This window comes from Ceratotherium simum, chromosome 32, assembly GCF_057802395.1.
Source record: "Ceratotherium simum simum isolate JZ-2026a chromosome 32, ASM5780239v1, whole genome shotgun sequence".
Classification (NCBI taxonomy): Eukaryota; Metazoa; Chordata; class Mammalia; order Perissodactyla; family Rhinocerotidae; genus Ceratotherium; species Ceratotherium simum.
Window position 1 is genome coordinate 28490775 of NC_141931.1, and position 16219 is coordinate 28506993.

At 37.0% G+C, this 16219-nt stretch overlaps 1 pseudogene; it reads left to right on the top strand.

The window, feature by feature from the left end:
- The first annotated feature begins 1392 nt into the window (after nucleotides 1-1392).
- Nucleotides 1393-15621, top strand: LOC101406446 (aldo-keto reductase family 1 member C23-like protein; annotated as a pseudogene).
- Nucleotides 15622-16219: the final 598 nt, after the last annotated feature.

Consider the following 16219-nt stretch of genomic DNA (forward strand, 5'->3'; position numbering starts at 1 on the left):
GTCTTCACTTTTAACCTCTTGCCTCTGGCATCTATGCACCTATAGTCCCAACAAACTATAATGAACCATTTCGTCGGCTTTTCACTTCAAGTTTAGAGTTAGGTGAAACAGACAGCAGTCTTTCAGGTAGCCCCGAAATAGGTTAGAATAATGAAAATAATCTCTTCTGTGATCACTTTTGTTTGAGAGAGGTACCTGGGAACTGGACTGATGCCTTTTACAGACCAAGCCTGCACTGTGCCAGGCAGGGGGATGAGCAACGGTCAGTAAAAACATGATGAAATTTCCTACCACTTTGAATCTGACTTTTTCCTAACTTGGTATTTACTTTGTTGTTGTAGACCTTTGACTATTTTTCCCCCAGCTCCTATAAAGTTATTTCAGCTAGTTTATGAATGTTTCCTTATGTTTACATGGGAGAACTTAGAGCTTCCTAGTCTACCATTTTGCTGACGTCACTCTATGTGTTCAATTTTAAATGGCATCATAATATTCCGTTGTATCAATGCATGATAATTTCCCTAACTCCTCCCAAGTTTATTATAATTTAAGTTACTTCCAGTTTTTTCTTGCAGAAATACTGTTGAGTAAGATAATAAATTATATAAAATATTCATCAGTTTTTTTGTAGTTACATCATGATATTTTTCTAAAAGTTATATAACTGGTGAAAGATACGAAGAGTCTAAGATTTTGTTTGCATACTGCAAATGATATCCAAAAACTGTTAATAATTAATATTCCAATAATCACCTTGCCAGAATGTCTTTTTTTGCACCCTTTTGGATTGCACCCTTATTAGGACTGGGTATTATTATTAAAAAGCAAAGAAAAAACAAACAAAAATAATTTTACTCATGGGAAAGGCAAAAAGGCAAATCTTGTTTCAATGTGAAGTTTTAATTCTTTATTGGGGGTCAATATTTTGAACATTTATTCCTCTAAATTGTGTGTGTGTGTGTGTGTATGGTATAAAATAGTTAATTGTGTCAAATTATGTATGATCAAGAAGGGGCTTCATCATGGCAAAAACAAAAAAGAGACTGGTATCTTGAGGTTTCTAGTCTAACATATGGTCAATAATTGTTCAGTAAACATCTTGTAATAATTTACTAATATATGTGAATCCTGTATAAAACATCTACTCATGGAAGAAATTAATGATTTCTTTATCACTATACAATAATTCATTATTATTACACTAGATAAGCATTAACCAGTTAACTGGTTCCAATTCTCTTCTCACTCCATGGGTTACTGCTTTAACCTTGCTCCTCCTACAATCCATTTGATAACAGTTGGACAGTGGAGTTGGGTGTTACCTTCCTGTTATTAAAATAACCATCAAAGGCAGAAGAATAAAGCAGAGTCTGCTTAGAGGAGCCTCAGGCAATGGATCCCAAATGTTGGCGTGTGGAACTGAATGATGGCCACTTCATTCCGGTACTGGGATTTGGCACCTATGCACCTGAAAAGGTAACAGTGGTGTTCTTGAGATTGAAGATGAAAAGAAAATTGGTCTAGCATGAGTGGAAGCCGACCTGGGTTGTTAAGTCATTGAGTTTCGGTGTGACTCTGGGAGGCTTACTGTGTTCTTGTCACCAGGCTAGGACCATTGCATATACAAAGAGACGAAGTAGTCAGTGGTCACTCTGCATCGGGGTCTGACCATGTGGTCATGTGCAAATCATTCTGGATTTCCTCCAGTTTCCGTCTATTTCCCAAGTTAGCAGCAGAGATGAATCTCAGCAGCCAAGAACACTGACTATCAGCTCTCTTGCTTTGAAGGTGATTTCATGGGATTTGTTTCTGTCTATTTCTGCAATTCAAGTAACCTGTCCTCCCACCATGAAGACATGATCCAGACAAATATTTGTGGTAAAACGTCCTAGAGATGAGGTGAACAACAAATGATGGGAGAGTTGCTGTTCTGCTGTGGGGTAGCCTGCTGAGTGCCAGGCAATAAATGCTCCATCTGTAGTTTCCCTTGAACTTCTCCTACTGATTGAGAATTTATCCCAAATGGAAAATATAATATAATTGGAGAGAATAACCTACAGTCTTCCAGGGAAAGGTTTCAATTCTTGGCCCTTGTTATTACTTTTGATTGAAGCAAATAGGTAGAATTGCATCTTGGACAGAAGAGGAGGCAAAGTGGACAAGTCACTAGACTGGAAGCTATAGCTTTGCCTTTTAATTTTGTCATTAGACTAGGTGTATGACGAGGGACTAGTATTTAAACATTGAGTTTCACTTTATCATCTATAAAACAGAAGGAAATATTCAAAGAGATATTTTGGAGATGGATGACAAGACTAGTTTACTTTGTATTGCAAGGTTGGATGAAGGAGAGCAAAGGGTCAAGGATAATACCAAAATTTTAGCTTCAGTAAGCTTCTGAATGCCCCTACACTGAAGGAAAGAGCATGACCAGCAGTGGGCTGTTAGACCAATTACCTATTTCCTCAAAATATCATTGAAAAAAGGAAGTTTCTGAAATATTTAGAAAGAAATAGAATGTTATTCAGCCTTAAAATGGAAGGAAATCCTGTGATTTGCAACTAGAGGGGTGAACCTGGAGGACATTATACTAAATGAAATAAGCCAGACACAGAAAGACAAATACTGCATTATCCCACTCATATATGGAATTTAAAAACGTCAAACTCATAGAAACCGAGAGTAGAGGAGTGGTAACCAGTGGCTGGGGAAGGAGGCAGTAAGAAAAACTGGGAGATGTTGATCAAAAGGTACAAACTTTCAGCTATGAGATGAAGCAGCTTTGGAGAACTACTATACAGCATGGTGACTAGTGTCAATAATAATGTATTATATTCTTGACATTTGCTAAGAGAAGTGATCTTAAGTTTTCTCACACACACACAAAAAGTTAACTATGTAATGTTATGGATATGTTAATTAGCTTAATAGTGGTAATCATTTCACAATGTATACATATATGAAAACATCACGTTGTGCACCTTAAATATGTACTTTATTTATTTGTATACAATTTTTTAGTGTGTTCTGTGTGGCTACACTGGTAGAGGACTCTTAGAAGCTATCACCTCATTTCTTGAGACTTCATTCCACATACCTTTTCCCTTTGTTGATTTTGCTTAGTAACTTCTCACAATATAAATCATATCTTTGACTACAACTATATGCTGAGTACTGTGAGTTCTTTTAGAAAATCACTGAACCTTCGGGTGTCCACGGGGAACTCTATGCTAGTGATCAACCAGTGATCACCCAGTATTGAAGGGGTTCCTGGGATACCCAACTTTTATTATTTACCAGGAAAGACCCAGGCAAACTGCCATGGGTTCATCACCACACATGCAGAACTAACCTAAGAGATGAGGAAAAGTTTGTTATTGGGCAAGTCAAGGTTCTGCCTTAGCCATCTCTCAATCATGTGGATATCCAACTACTACCTTTGGTTGCTTATCTAGGTTCCTAAGAGCAAAGCTGTGGAGGTCACCAAACTAGCTATAGATGCTGGGTTCCGCCATATTGATTCTGCTCATGTGTACAATAATGAAAAGGAAGTTGGACAGGCCATACGGAGCAAAATTGAAGATGGTACTGTGAAGAGAGAAGACATATTCTACACTTCAAAGGTGCTGTATATGTGGTGTGTGTGTGCCCTTGTGTGAACGTGATTGTGTGGAGATGACAATTATATGATAGGATCAGTAGTTCAGTGAATTCTGATTATTCGTACAACTTTCCTTACACATATTCACATATTAAATTCAGTATCAAAAAATATATTCACTTTCTCATCATTGCTTTGTTCAAATTTTATGATTTTAAAGTAAAGTCACTTTACTTTTATGATCCTAAGACCGTATCAGTGTGATTTAGCATGGGCTACTGGATTGGACAGAACTGTGATCCAATTAAGCTTTCCTTATCATCTGGGTGATTTACCACAATTTATTAACATTCTGCATCTCAGTTTTCACCTCCTTCAACAAGAGAGAGCAATATAAGAGGCATTTTGTGTATTAAAAAAGATATAGCTAAAGTGACTTGAATTGTGTTCAGCACATATTTATATGCTCAAACTACTTTTTCTCTACTCTTATCTAAACAAAAGAGATATTATTTATTCCCCATAGGATTGAACATTTGACAGAATTAGGTTATGTTTGTGAATTGCTTTGTAAACTCCATCAAACATGATTCAGATAATAAGCATGGTTATTAATTGATGATATATTTTATCTCCTGGATTATTTACGTCCATTGATAGTAGATGTACTGATGATAAATCCAAGCAAATAATAGAGTTTCTATGGGTAAGTGAGATCAAAAGCGAACCCAAGAAGGACAAGAGCATTTTTCCTCATCAGTTTCCAACCATTAGAAAAATGTCTAATTATTAGGTGAAGCAACAAAAATAAAACGAACAGAACTTATAATGCAACACAACTTCCATTCTTTATCCTCTGCAACTTTGGATCACTTTCCTTCGACCAGATTTGGTTCGACCAGCCTTGGAAAAGTCTCTGAAGGAACTTCAACTGGACTATGTTGATCTCTATATTATTCATTTTCCAACGGCTCTGAAGGTTGGCAACTTGCATGGTCACACCTATTTTACTTCTTGTTTCAGAATATTGATCAACTTGCATGGATGGTTGATTTCAGATTTTTCTTAGAAGGATGTAGGGATTCTACAATAGAGAAGAATTCCCAAAATAGTAATTACTGATTATCTTTTTACTCACTTTATTTGAATCCTTAATTCCCTCTCATGCCTCGAAGAGCAAAGAGTTCAGCAATCTCAAATCCTATGCCTCAAATACTTGAGGAAATAAAAACAGGCATGCTCAACACACAATCCTGATTATGACTCCTGAGTCTCTTGGGATGTCACAAACACAGAGTTTCATGCAGCTGTGGTGGGCTATGAAACTGCTTTACACTTAATGAGTTGGTCTCTCTATCATCATTTCAAGTGGAAACCAGATTTGGTGGTGCTCCCTCTGGGTGGGTCTAAAAGTAACAGCCTTCATAGGGAAATGTGAGACATGGTACACTGTTGGGTAACTTCACAATGGAATTTTGTAGAGTGTACTTAGCCATTAAGGACTGTGTTATGTATAATTCTTGATTTTAGTTATAGAAAGATACTCAAGCTCTGTTCAATGCGAAAGAGTTTATTAGACTATGTATATAGGAAGTCCTAAGTTGTGGATAGATTTAAGGATTTGGAATAGGCTTCATAAATGTCTATTTTTCTTTGTATTATTATTGGTTAGCTTTATTTTTGTCACAACATTTTCTGTTGGTGGCAAATATAGCCTCGGGGCTGTTTAAAGCTCATGGTCATTAACACTTGAAAGCATCTCTGGATCTTCCAGCATCCATGTTAAACTTGAACAGAACCTCAGCTGACCCTGTTTAGTTCATGTGCCTATCTTTGTACCATCATGTATTCCAAGGGATAAGGATCTCTTATTTTCTAGCCTGGATCAAGATTGCAATAGTTTTCTGGAAATAAGGCCATGTCACTTACTGTCATGCCCAGTGCAAGGGAAGCCTTTTGCAAGAGGAAAGTATTGAGGGCAGAGAAAATAACAAAAGTCAATATGAGTCCCAATTAGGACTTAGGAAAATGGTATTTATTAAAACGTATAATAAATTTAAGAGATTAGAGGAAGCCTGTATCCTAAAGACACTCCTTACAACTTCACATGCAAATCACTTTATAAATATTAGTATCTAGAATGTTGTACCACCTCCCTCATGGAGGCTTACTGTCCTGGCCCTAGATGTACATGGCAGCCTAGCTAAGTGTGGAGAAATTATTCTGTGACATCACTAAAATGACTGCTTCTATTCTAGCCAGGGGAAGAACTTCCTCTGGAAGGTGAACCTGGAAAAGTAATATTTGACACATGGATCTCTGTGCCACGTGGGAGGTGAGTGCTTGAAGGAGGGAGCACAGAGGAAGCCAGGAGAGGGAGAATCTGGTTCTTTTCTTCCATTTATGAGAATGGCCTATGTACCTTCTGATTCAGCAATTCATCAACTTTTAAAAAGCTGGTATGCTGTATTGGTGTCAAGGAAATCATTACTGACATGTTTATGGAAAGGAACAGAGGAGAATGGGGACAGCGAGGATAGGCATCTCTTTCCTTCAATATGTGATATTTTGTCACGTATTTCTAAGGATAAGACAGTAATTCTTATTCTTGCTGTCACTACCTTCTTCCCCTGTTTAATTTACTACTTTTCCTCTTCTTGGTAATCATGCCAATTGGCTTCCTCGTCATTTCTTGACAGTTGTTCCTTTTAACAGATTTTATTGCATTTATTCTTGATCTATAGCCAATTTCACAAATAATTCTTCACCACCCCTTCCTCCCCAGGCCATGGAGAAGTGTAAGGATGCAGGACTGACCAAGTCCATCGGGGTGTCCAACTTTAACCGCAGGCAGCTGGAGAAGATCCTGAACAAGCCAGGGCTCAAGTACAAGCCCGTCTGCAACCAGGTGAGCACCCTTGGCCTCCTCTCCTTTCTGTTCTTCATCTCCTTCTTCTTGTACTACTTTGAGACGTCTATTTGGCCTCCCCTCCTGTGCATCCTACTTTTATGGAACAGAAGATTCTAGAGATCAAAGCCTCTGTCTAGATGGGTGTGAATAGAACCCATAATTGTATCTCTGTTTTGTAAATTCTTAGTGAAAAGTGTGGTGAGACTGTGTGGTAAATTGTGTGTAAGAATTCAGGGAAGGTAAAAGAGGAGACAAAGGGCTGGAATTGTTAGCAGACCTTAGAGGAAATGTGACATTTCCCTGAGCTGTAAAGGATGACCAGAGATGGGATGTGTGACAGTGAATTAGAGAGAATTTTCTACAGAAAGGAAGGCCATGAAAACATGGAACAGTCAGTAAATAAGGAAAGAGTGAAAATAAGATGAGGGAGGTGTTAGGGGTTTGTGTGTAGTTTGTATGCCTGAATCCTTCATGTTGGTATCTCTGCTTTCAGTGTTCTTTGAGTAAGAAGCACAGATACAAGAAAAATTAACTGGAGACTATGAAAGTCATCCAGGCTAGAGGGATGAAGTGATTGGTTTCTGTTGATGCTCATGGTGGATGAAATCAACACTCAGGAAAATTTAGTAGGAACCTAGAGCAGACTTTGTGATTTACTCAATCTTACTTACTAAGTAAATCTTACTCAATTGACTATTCTCCTCATCGATTTCTAACCTTAAATTAACTATTTAGATACCTTATTTTCTGTGTGGTTGTTCTTTCTGTGCTGTTACTTTTTTTTTCCTATTTGTATTTTATTATGGTAAGGACACTTAACATGAGATTTACCCTCTTAACAAATTTTTAATTGTACAGTACAATACAATATTCTTAACTATTGGGATAACGTTATACAGCAGATCTCTAGAACCTATTCATCTTGCATAATTTAGACTTCATGCTCACAATTAGCAACTCCCAATTTCTCCCTCCTCCCAGCCACTGGTGACCACCATTCTGCTCTCTGATTCTATGATTTTGAGTATTTTAGGTTTTTCACATAACTGGTATCATGTAGTACTTGTCATTCTGTGACTGTCTTATTTCATTTACCATAATGTCCTCAAAGTATAACTTGGAGTCAAGGAGTAAGCATTTTTGATTCAAAAAAGTGGCTTATAAAACTCAACAGTTTTAAAAATAGTGATATAGCACTATTGATTTGCAATTATAAGTGTTAAAAAATTCATGTGATTCTAGCATTAGTTTTATTCCTAACTTTTATTATGAAAATTTTCAGACATGAGAAAAGTTGAGTACGTTAGAGAACATCCATATTTTCCCTCCTATATCCAAAATTTTTCACATTTTGCCATGTTACCAAATATATTTGTATATATATGTGGGTCTATCAACATAGATATATGTAATATTTTGTAGACCCTCTTCAAACTAAGCTGTAAAGATCACTATTCACTCCCACAGACCTCAGAAAGCTTATCATCTAGTGTCCAATTAATATTAAATCATCCATATGGTTTTCCCAATGTCTTTTATAGATCTTCCTCTGTAATCAGAAGCTGATTGTGGTCCACATATTACTTTGATGGATGTTTCTTAAGCACTCTTATTCTGGAATGGTTTCTCAACACTTTTTTTTTTTTTTTACCATGACCTCCACATAGGTTTATGTTGAATATTCTGGATTTATCCGATTATCTTGTGGTGTTTATTGACTTGTTTTTCTGTTTCAAGTTTCTGTAAATTAGAAGTTATATCTGAATGCTTTATTACATTAAGGTTACACATTTCTGGCAAGAAAATGTCCTTTGCATGCTGTGTCGCTCAAATTGTTCCCCAGTAGGGAGCCCATCACGACAAGTTGTCCCACTACGTGAGGTGTTAGTTTTGTTTTCTGGATCAAGCTAGTGGTAGCCAAGTCTGTTCCACGTAAATGTGTATTTTCCCCTTTGAAATTGCGTAGTAAACTTTTGGGTGATAATTGTCATCAGGGGAAGGCACGTTGTCCCCAAATTTTCACACAATGTTTGAGTTGCTATCAATGATTTTATACTGAATTAGTTATTGGGATTTGTAAAAGGTTATTTTCCATTTGAAACACTCTTTTAAATTTTCCTACCTGAAGTTTTATTGTAAAAAGAACATTCCCTCACCAAGTCAGGATAAAATGTGATTATTCATAGAAGGCAGAGTAAAAGCTTAATTCCTTCCCTTTAATTATCAATGTTCTGAGAAAGCAGTTACTGTAATAATCACCATCAGTGGGAACAACTATTTTTGTTCTCTCTCATCACTATGGATTCCTGGGTTTTTGTTTACTCTGTGCGTTATAATTGCTTTTAGTCATTATTCCCTTCGATGCTCAAATCTACCCAGTGTCACCCATCACAGTGGGTGATCCCACCCATCAGTGGGATCCCATCACACTGGTTCTTTTGTCCTTTATATATCCCTTCATGAGTCTTTGAGGAATTTCTTACTTTCTGGTCCAATTTGATGTCCGAGGCTCAAATAGTTCTCTTCCTGTTCCAGATCTGGGATTAGCCATGTCTCCTTGTAGTGTGCAATGGTATTGAGTAAACAAGATCTCGTCCATAGAGTTGCTTGTTCTCAGGAACATCATCTTTTTTTTGCCCTTTCAGGGAACAGTGATATGATATTTATTTTTTAAAAAATCATTACTTGATGTTGATATTTCCAGTTGAAATTTAATACTAAAAATTTTTCTATTCAGCTTTTTTTCCTGCTGAACTTTCTCTTTCATATAACACTGCCATTCTTTAATCTGACATTTTCTCTCTTGGCTTTCTACAGGTGGAATGTCATCCTTATCTCAACCAGAGCAAACTGCTGGATTTCTGCAAGTCACAAGATATTGTCCTCGTTGCCTATGGTGCTTTGGGATCCCAGCGTCTACAAGGAAGGTAACAAAGACAGAAAAGAGTTTACCTAAAACACTATTTTTAATGAAATATTTCTAATCATACCATATTCAGTTTTTGGAATTAACTATGAACTGGTTTGGGGAGAGAAGGGAGGGACAGAAGAAATCCTTCTCCTTTGCTATCTCATCACCCAGCCATGTTTTTACATTATATGTGTCTGGTTTTAGGTTAATCAATAACAAATGCCTGCATTAAACGTATTATAATCCAAAAAGTGAGACAAAAGACATAAGATTAATAACGATTTTGATATTTATTAACTAATTAACACGTTTCTGGTAATACACTCTCTAAGCCTCACTTACTTTATGTCTAAAATCAGGATAATAATATGTAACTCCTAGGTTTATCATGATAGAAAAAATTACAATCTGAAACATTTTTACAAGCTTCTATAGGAATATTACACACTATAAGAAATGATAAAATGAATAGTTCTCATTTTGGGGCTCTTGAATTTTTATCAATATCATAGAAAAGTTAAAAGAAAAATTATCCAATTCTTTTCCTCTCTGTTTCTTCTTTCATACTCTTGTTCTTACTTTGATCAGAGAAGAAAAACAGCCACTGAGAAGTAAAAGAGAAAAACTCCATGAGTTTGGAAATTTTGGTCTGAACTGAAGCATGCATCAAAATCACCTGGAGGGCTCTGCAAAGACAGACTTCTAAGGGCCACACCTGAGTTTATGAATCAGGTGGTCCTGGGTGAAGCCATGTAATTTGGCTTCCTAACAGGATCCCACGTGATACTATTGCTGCTGCTACCTTTTGAGAAGCACTGGTCTAAAGTGGACCTATTTGGTCTGTTTGGGAAGACTCCTAACAAACGGAATACTGAGTCTCAGGTCTTCAGCATTTTTACATTTCCTTCCAGGGTAAACCAGAACTCCCCGGTTCACTTGGAAGATCCAGTTCTTTGTGCCATGGCAAAAAAGTACAAGCAAACTCCAGCACTGATTGCCCTTCATTACCAGCTACAGCGTGGGGTGGTGGTCCTGGCCAAGAGTTACAACGAGAAGCGGATCAAAGAGAACATGCAGGTGATGAGTGAGGCTGTTGGCATAGGGCTTCTAAACAATATCCTTCACATGTATTCTTTTTAAGGCTCTCAGGATATCTTTGGGTCTAGATGAGTTACCTGTTATTTCCCATGCATGTATGCCGTATGAGTATTCCCACTGATTTTCTCCTACTGTGGCAACAGGAGAGGCTGCGTGGCTGGATGGAATTCAGATTGGACCAAAAACAGAGGTTTTAGGTCCTGCATTGTCTGCAATGTACTCTGCAGCCCTGTGCAAGTAAATCTCATTTTCTTCATTCTAAAATGAGGGGATTGGATTATGTGATTTTCTTAGTCCATTTGGGCTGCTATACAAAAATATCACAGATTGGGTTGGTTATGAACAATAGAAATTTATTTCTCACTCTTCTAGAGGCTGGAAGTCTGAGATCAGGGTGCCAGCATGGTGGTTGAGTGCTCACTTCTATATGTATCTTAAAGGGTAAAAGAGGCAAGGGAGCTCTTTCAGGTCACTTTTATGGGGCCATGAATCTCATCCAAGAGGGCTCCACTATTATGATCCAATCATTGCTTGAGGGACCTCCTATCTAATACCATCACAGTGAGGGTTAGGTTTCCAGCATATGATTTTGGGGGCAAACAAACATTCAGACAGTAGCAATGATCTTCAGTTTCCAAACCACTGTGGTTTTAGTTTGCATTTCCTTGAATACTAATGTAGATTCATTTTCATGTATTTATTTTCCTTGAGTTTCCACATTTGCGAAGTGCCTGTTCAAGCCTTTGTCCATTTTTATTAAGTTGTCTGTCTTTTTTTTATGTGTAAGAGACTATTATTTCACCATTAGCGATAGCTGTATAACAAATTATACACAAATTAGAATTTTCCTACAAAAGCCATTTATTAAGCTTATGATTCTCTGGTTTGACAATTAGTCTGGGCTCAACTAAGCAGTTCTATTCTTGGCTGGGATCTCTCATGCATTTGCAGTGAAATGCAGAGCACTTGCTATCTCTGCTTTATTAGGTTTATTTGGCTGATGTCAGAGGTGTGCAAGCTCTGTTCCATATAATTTTTCATATAGTTGGCTAGACTATAGCCAACTAACCTGTTCTTCCTTTCATCACGATGGCATGACCCCAAGGCAGTGAGTGGATACTTGCAAAGCCTTTTCAAGTCTAGGCTCAGAATGGACTCACCACTGTTTCTGGAAAATTTTATTGTCCAGTGCAAGTTACACACCAGACCAGCTTCAAAGGACAGAGAATCTTGCAAAAGCATTTTTGTCTTTTCATTCAAATTTGGGTCTCTAATACACTTTGATGATTTTTTAATATGATGTGAAAATGGACCCCAAGATATATATGTTAAATAAAAATGCAAATGTCCGTATTTTCTCACCGATTTTCATTGTCTTCTCTGACATGTATCAAATGTCCTGCAGTCAATCTCTTCTTTCTCTTCTATTCAGCTGCTTACATTTCTGTAACATCATCTTATAGTGGAAAATAACACTTTTCAGAATGTTAAAATTTTTTCTTCATTCCTTTTTCTTCTTTAATAATGTCTTTGCTATTCTTTGGCTAGTTGTTCTTTATGTGAAATATAGTATCACTTATCAACTTCCATGAAAAATGAGTGTAAGTCTTTGTTTCATATTTCATTGAAACAGTAGATCAATTTGGAGAAAATTGACTTCTTTGCAATATTGAGACTTCCAATCAATGATTATTACATGAAGTTTTAATCACTTAGGTGTCTTTTATGTATTTTTAATAAATTTCATAACTTTCTCCAGAAAGGAATTTACATTATACTTTTGTTGGATTATTCACAGATAACTAGTAAGTTTGATATCCTTTTGGATTTTTCCTAACTTTTTATTTTGAAGATTTTCAAATGTACAGAAAAGTTGAAAGAATAATGCAACAAATGCCTTACCTAGATTCATGAATTGTGAAATTGTTGAAATTTTGTCTGTCTATCTATCCATCTATATCTATCTATCTATCCATCTATCTTTCCAACTTCTCTATCTTTAACAGTCTTGGAGCATTATTATGGATTGATGGATTTATTTGGTTCAAAATATTAGCCATTAATAACATTCTTTTTGATGTTTAAAGCATCCCACATTTAGACAGTGACTTCCTCTTCAAGTCAGTTACTGTGTTCTTTGAACATGGCATCATTAGTATTTGGACAATCATTGGTTTTAATTATCTTGAAAAATTTTTTTTTCACATTCTAACTGTTCATTGATGTGATATAAAAATCCATCTGTCTTCCACAAAATTACTAAATTATATTATGTATTTTTAAAATTCATCTCTAGATTCTTCTGGATCTTCAAGTACATGATCCTATCTCTTTGAATAATGTCAGCTTTGTTCTCTCTGCTCTTTTGAAGACCTCCTTTTTGTCTGTAGTCTCATGCAGTTTCAATATATTATATCTAGGGATGGATTTCTACTTAATTTTTGCCTGATATTTATCAGCACTTGAGTATTTTGCTTGATATCTTTAAAAACTTTTGAAAACTTCTAAGACATTTTGAGTATTGCCTCTGCGCCATTCAGTCTGATTTACTTGGATTTTCCAGATTGGAAATTATGTTTTCCAAAAAATGATAAAAATCTTTCCACTTCTGTGATAGGTTTTTGAATTCCAGTTGACTTCAGAGGACATGAAACTCCTAGATGGCCTAAACCAAAATCTTCGATATCTTCCTAGTCTCGTGTAAGTGACTTTGGTAAATATGTTTGCCTCAATTTATTTTCTGATAATGAGCATATGTTGATTGTTAAAATTTCTCTCAATACCAGGAAGAGAGAGGCCAGTTTGAGTCAGGGATGAGACAAAAGCTTTCTGGAATCTCATCCCAGACTCACTCCAAAGCTTTGTTCAGTGAGACAACAACAGGGTGAGTGGACAGGGGTCAGCTTGCACTTACACGCATATGTCCTGCGCTCATCACTCCATGGAACTTTCCAAGAAGCTCAATATCATTGCTGACTCTACATCTTCCATGTAGGCCTCCCATGTCTACGACAATCTAGTGGACATAGACTGTGGATATCACCAGTGTAGCATAATTCAATGTTTCCAAAACTGTTTATTATCCTCTTCTCCCAACTTCTCAATTCTTTATCAGATTAAAATCTTCTCCATCAAGCTTGTGGTCCATGCCAGATATGCCCATCACCCACTTATGGAATCTTCATAAGATGCTGCCAATTTTATGTCCTTCATAAGTTCCCAGACCTCTCCTTTCCTTTTCATTGCATGTTTGTTCAGGACCCAAACACTGAATTTCCCTCAAGAAAGGTTGGCCTTGTGGGGTCCATATGAATTCTTGGTTTATGTTTTCTGAAATGTGGAGATCTCAATGCAGAGGACAAAGTTGTCAAGAAGAGAGATTTAAACCAAAGGAGGAGTATGGAGGCAAAAGCACCACTACTGGAGAGAATTTACAGCCTCCAAAGGATCTTTACTATTGCTTCATGATCTAAGGTTCTGGAATTTTGAGAAAGGACCTACATTTTAAGTGAGGGAAAGGGAAGAATGCACATTCCTTTTGCCTGTGAGAATTTTAATTCAAAATAGTAATAAATGTGCTACTGTATGGGAAGGGATTAGCATAATGACAAGTTCTGAATACTAAAAACTTGGTAGATGTATTATTATCCTTGCTAATATATTTACTAATAAAGAGGCAAATGAAGAATAAGATAGGGAAATCATACAGAGAGAAAGAGAGAGTGGTAAACAATCAATAATTCTTCCAATAAATTAGATATTTTAATAATAAGCAATCATTTTTCTATTGCTTTCTATTTTGGGTTATTACTGAATAGAATTCTGCTCACTGTACAGTAAGCTCTTTGGAGATGGGACCCAATGTTTTCATGACAGCCTTTCCATTTCTGAATCTAACTTGATATGTGGTGTGTGGTGGGCAGTTAGTAAATAATTAATAAAGTAAAAAAATGGAAGTGAAATTGCTATCAGTAACCTATATCACCCTAAAGTATTTATTAGTGCTGAGCATGTGGCTGGACTTGTCCTGTGCAAAACAAGGCAGAATTGGTCTCTTCATCCACCGAGGATTTGAAATAAGAAACGATAGGCTATCTTGCTGCTTTATTGACAGATGTAGCTAGGGAGAGGAACATATTTTATTATTTGACTCTGTATGTTCTGTGTATTAAATTCTGGGCAGGAAATACTAGTTGAGTAATTTAATTATTATTTTTTTAAAAAATCGTAAGAAAGTCATGTTTGTGAAAGAAAGAGAGGGAAACTTCACAACCTGTCAGGAAATAAAATGTTTAACTTTACCCTAATGACAGCTCCATAGAAATCACTTCTCTGTTGTCGCGGGAAGAGGGACAATCCCCCTCTGCCCTTTCCCTTAAAGTTCTTATGGCTGGCCAAATAATTAGCAAGACAGGTTAGCAGGAGAAAATAAGACCAAGTTTGATAACATGTATACATGGGAGAAACCAGGGACTCTGCGTTTCTCAACACAATAGCAGAAATTCTCGTCTTAAATACCATGTTCAGCCAATGACAAAGGAGGATGTTGGGGGTGGGGGGAGTCAGTTATAGGAGATTACCACTAAAGCACAGTAAACAAGAGTAAGGTTATTATGCAAATTTAAAGCCTCACCTTCCACATTGACAAGTTTCTAGAAATAAAGTTGTCACCCCTCTTCCCAATACAGAGGGGGAGATACCTTTACAAATGGAGATTTCCCTTATAAATGTAAATGTTTGTCTGGCAACTCCTCACAGGGCCATCCAGAGAATGTGGCCAGAGACAGAACTTCAGATAAAACGGGCTTGTTGGTGCCTTTCCTATTGTAACATCTATTTTACATTATATTACAGCGATCAGATAGAAGATCTGTTCCAGGAAGAAGTTAGTATGTCAAATTCTTTAGGCAGTTAATGGGGGAGGTCAAATGTCCGTCAGAGAAAACAATCAAGGTAAAGAGATATATTTCAGGATGGCCAAATCTTGATCTCCCACACTATCATCCTAGAAACAGAGTCATTGGATCCATATGATGCATTGTTCTATCTCATTTTAGTTTTGCTGACCACCCTGAGTATCCATTTTCTGATGAATATTAACACCGAGGCCTTTGTCCTGACTTCTACCAGAAGACCTGCGTGTAGATAATGAGGCGTGAAATGTCTCAGATGTTGGTGATTCGACATGTCAGTGTAGGTTCCATCCATGCTGCTTAGCAACTCATACTTAGCTAGACTTAAGTCAGGAAGGAAAGACAGTCAATTTTTCTCACTTTCTTTAAAAATTAAAGATTTCTTCCAGTAAAGATTCTTTACCTACTCCAGTCTCTGTTTTGTATATTTTTTTTGCTTCTGAGTCATGAGAGCCAAAAATTGATTTACCTAGAATTTGGGGCAAGTGGGAGATGGGATATGATAACAGCTATTTTATAGACATATCTGGAGTGGGATGGGTAGAGTTGTCAGCCTCTAAGGAAGTGGTAGTTAGCAGGTATTTATCAGTCACTGTTCCTTTAGTCCTCCGAGGAACAAGACAAGACACTACATATGTGTGCAAGGTGAGGCACATATTACAAAGATGACCAGCAGTGCAAACACTCCCTTCCATCAGACCTCCAGGAAATCCCAGAATGAGGTATCCCAGTTTCAGGGCTGGCCCAAGAGGTGGGAGGGGAACCAGCCTGGAATGATTGGGATT